This window comes from Centropristis striata, chromosome 16 (assembly GCF_030273125.1).
Source record: "Centropristis striata isolate RG_2023a ecotype Rhode Island chromosome 16, C.striata_1.0, whole genome shotgun sequence".
NCBI lineage: Eukaryota > Metazoa > Chordata > Actinopteri > Perciformes > Serranidae > Centropristis > Centropristis striata.
Window position 1 is genome coordinate 20,548,576 of NC_081532.1, and position 4,679 is coordinate 20,553,254.

Genomic DNA, 4,679 nt, shown 5'->3' on the forward strand with positions numbered 1-4,679 from the left:
CTTAGCTTACTACTTTTACCCCTGAGATCTGTTTTCACTGGCTACGCATGGCTGTTACACAATGTTGTTGCCTATCGAATCACTGCAGGTATCAGGTGAACAGCACACACCTATCCTGTATTCTAAAGTTTGGATTGGCTTTTTATTCCAGGTGGAGCCCCGGTGCTGACTCATCAGGGTCACATCTTCAACATTACCATGAAAGCTCCCTGTGGCAGTGACCTAAATTTACTTTGTGTCTTATGAAAATGGAAAATTATTGAGAATTAAGAATCAGTCTCAGCACTCAGTAACAAAGTAGTTACTATATAAAATGCATTTTTTCCCCAGAGAAAGAGTAGTAAAAACATTTGAAACTATATTCCTGAATGCTACAAAAATGTTCAAATATAATGAGATTTACACATCTAATGATCTAAATACTACATTAGGACAAGACAATGAAAATTAATTATTGTTCTCATACTCTGAGCCAGAAATCATCACTTTGCATACACCAAAATTTCTGGTTTTATTCTTACCAATATTGTGAAGATTTCTATAGAAGGGTTTATTCATACATCTTTCACATCCTGATTTATATAAAATGAATTCTTTAAAACATGTAAAATAGGAATTCTATGATTATTTTATGTGTCTGTGTTTCTGTGTTAGAAAGAGGTATTAGAGGTTGATTAATATGTCAACATTTGGAAACAGGAATGTTGAACCTGGCTTCATCCAATATACATATTTTTATCTTTGGAAAAGCATAAAGCCATTAAAGTGTAAATAAAGTCTGTATTATATGTAAAGGTTGTTATTTTTGACCATGCAGCTCTTCTTCAAAAGTATAGCCCAGGTACTGTTGAATACCAAAACTGATTTTTTGCCAAATTAATGCTTTTTTTTGTTAGTTGAAATAAAAATAGACATATATGGATTGTGCATCAATATGACTAAACAAAGGTACTCAGAAGGATTCTTTATGAAAGAATATTTAACATTGTTATACATTAAACATGCAATGCATTACTTTGTGACCCAGTTCTAGAAATGAAGCCTGAAAAAAAAGTATAATTTTCCTCGTTTTGTTTATTGTAAAAGAAGTTGTCATATTGGTGCATACTTGACAACATATACGCAGATGATGATAGATACAGATATGATTGTGATAGACCAATATCACCTGACCAATAAATCGGTCGGGCTGTTTTCAAAAGTGATCATATTTTCACTGGAAGATCTTTTGTGCTGTCCTGGGTTGGCCTGAAGCTCTGTGAACAGGCTGCGTCAGCACATTTCACTGCTTTGATCCTTTTGGGGGGAAAAGGCAGAGACTAAAGAGAAGGCTCACAGCTTCACATCCAGGCTGTCATGGTTACTGTTAACACACTTATATGTGCTCTATGAAGCAAAAGTAAAAAACCATCACATATATCTTAGGCCACTGACAGAGGCCTGCGAAGTTACAGCAAGTTGGCATGCACTTATAATAAATGTCTTTGCAGTGTCATTACATTACATTACATGTCATTTAGCTGATGCTTTTGTCCAAAGCGACAATAAGTGCATTCAACCTGGTGGTATAAGCCTTAGACCCCAGAAATCAAGTAAGTACATAACTTTAAGAGCCATCTGCAATTGTTACAGGAGCGCTATATGTTAAAGAAGAAAAGAAGAGCATTTAAAAAAAATATATATATATATTAGGTGACCATGACTTAACCAAGGTATTGTTGGAAAAGGTAGGTCTTCATCCTGACACAGACTGCACAAACAGAAAACAACGCTTACACCTTTTTTTGCAGTGGTAATAGACTTGCTCACACTACCTGTGGTCTCACTTCAGCCACAGCCAGGGCTATTTCCTTTCAGTCTCCATGGAAACAGACATATGCAACATGTTCTTCCTGTTGTTCCCCATATGGTTTCATGTGAAGCAATCAAACTGCTGTGGGTGGCAGTCCTGGGAGACTGGATCAACCTGATGCTGAAATGGTGAGAAGTGGTAATGACAATAATGATGATGAGAATGAGGTACGATACTTGAGTCACGATACAATATTATTGCGATTTTAAGCATTTCGCGATATGTTGAGTATTGCGATACAATATATTGCAATTTAACTATTTCACTGCATTCTGTGTCCACAAAATTAAAATCAATCAAGAATTGTTTTGTCAAAAAAGAGCAAATTCTCAGTTTATCCATCTCACTTCAGTCTTTTTATTTCTCCACAATGAGAGTCAAACCACAGGCTGACCAACAAAGTATTCAGTCAAACTGAACTGAACTGAACTACGGAAGAGGATTAGGGGAAAAAATAAATAATTATTAGGTTTGAGAAAATCAGGGTCTACCGATGACCTCATACAGGTTCACTGTTCAATGCTTTTATGCTTAATGTCTGACTGCAATCAAGCTCTAATTTACATTGATTGGAGTAAGTGATATTTTTGATCTTTACAACTGAAAACATGCCTTGGTAAATTCCACAAGACAGAAATCTTCAGAAATATAAAACCACAAGAGGCATACGGCCGGCTGACGTAATGCTTCCAATTACAAGGCAAAAAATATCACATAGCATTTCCTCGTCTTTGTGGAAATTCAGTTTCTTATTCTTTGTGCCAACTTTGGTTGACCCACTTCCTGTGGCCTAGTTGCCAGTTGCCAAGCATTGTGAAAGAGAAAGGGGGGGTCATTTGCCTGGAGCCCAGATTAAAGCACTATGCCAGATGACACTTTGCTAAATGATGTTTATTTGTTCCACAGTGGGACCGTGTCACTGATGTCCCAACTGAAGTAGGCTGGAGCCTTGTCCTATCGCTCAGTAACCTACTCTCAACTGATGGTAATCTCTCAACAAGTCCCTGTGTAAAAGGCCTTCTCTTCATTCTTAAAAGGCTTTGTACCAAAACATTTATAATTTTTTAATTTTCTATCTCTCGGGTGTCAATGCTGTACACTGTAAAGCCCTCCTGGACAAATTGGGCTATAATATATAATTGAATTGAATTGAAATTACAAAATGAACATCATGCTGTATTGGAGAAGACTTGCAACTATCGATTAAGACCATAAACTCATTATTACAATGTTTACTGGGCTAATAAATCAAATGAGAAGTAGAGTTATTTTCCTATTGACCTCCATCGCTTTAAGACACTTGGGCATTGCCTTCACTTTTTTCAGGCCCGGAGGTTGTACCTTTATGCCAGAATGAGAAAATTCACAAGAATACAACTCTGTAGAACTCTTGGTACACAATCATGGTTCATCTGATCCTTTTCCTTTGCTCTTCACTGTCCTACAAATACTGAAAACTGAAATCAACACCCAGAGCAATAAAATAAAACGTTAGCCCTTTACAGACTGCGTTTCCATGCCATATCGAGCTGTATTTTGAGTCGAAATTCTGCTGTCATTTTGCCTCAGGAATTTCATACTGATTCTTCAATGGTGTAATACTGGCGTTCGTTCGCATTGCAATCTGGAGATGGTAGTGCTGTGTAACAGAGTGCATTCGAGCAAAGTTGTTCTAAATTTTGCTGAACATGATTCGATTACTGTCGAGCTCAAGTGAGAGGCATCTTTCTGATGATACAGTCAACTTCATTTCTTATTAGCGTTTCGTACAAATAACGTACATCACGTTTGTTCCATCTTGTCGATCCTGTTGGTTTACCATCCTGCCTGGAACAGTCTCCCCCTGAAATGCCTGTTACAACCCCTAAGGGGGTACAAAGCTGGGATCAACCCCCATTAGGCCTCTTGGACGTTCTGACTGAAGGTGAAACTTCAGAGAGCTGTAACTATTGCAGCTTGAAATGGCATTCTTGAAAAGTCCAGAAGTCCAGAAGATGACTGCAGGATTGGCCTTGAGGAAGGTGTCCCCCCCTCTTCCAACTGCCATTCTAGTTTGTGTTGTGTTTGGGAGTTAGATGAGAGGATAGATACCACTCTTATCAGTATGGGAAATATACAGCAGGAGCCAGCAATCTTTTATCCTAAAATAGCTTAGTACAAAGTCTAGAAAGAGGCAATAAGCTTGTGAGTGTTAAAACGACAGATAACTGACATGTGCAAGTAATGTCACTAGGAGAAAGAGCCAGTCTAGCTCTTTTCCAATCCTTCTTCTATGCTAAGCTAGCCAGCTTCAAGCTTCAGCATTTAATGACCATACAGAGATGAAATCGGTTTCAATCCTGTTATGCAACTCTCAGCACCAAAGTGAAAAAAAGTTTATTTCCCAACCGTAAAGCTATTCTTCCAAAGGTTAGAACATTAAAATTATGTTTGGCTGTTATCCAACATGCTAATTTACTGGAATTCTCTTCAATGAGGTGCTGTTCATGCTGTCACACAACTTGAGAGATGGCTCATGGTGAAGAAGCATGGTGACATCAAATGAGTTCAAATGAGCCATGCTGACGGCACCTCCCTCACATTTAAAATGGACCAATGCTGTAGCAGAGGGGGTTCACACCATCAGCAAACGGGGGGATGGGAAGGACACCAAGGCAGTTCCTCCATTTCCAAGAACTGACAGTCGCTGGCGGCAAGGGAAAAAAAAAAAAAAACTTTCCCCATTCACATTTTTCTCTGCACCTCCTCTTACTTCTGACGCATTTAAGTATTGAACTGCTGCAAAGAAAGCATGCTCTAGTGAATAAAAACAATGCAGACAAGCAAG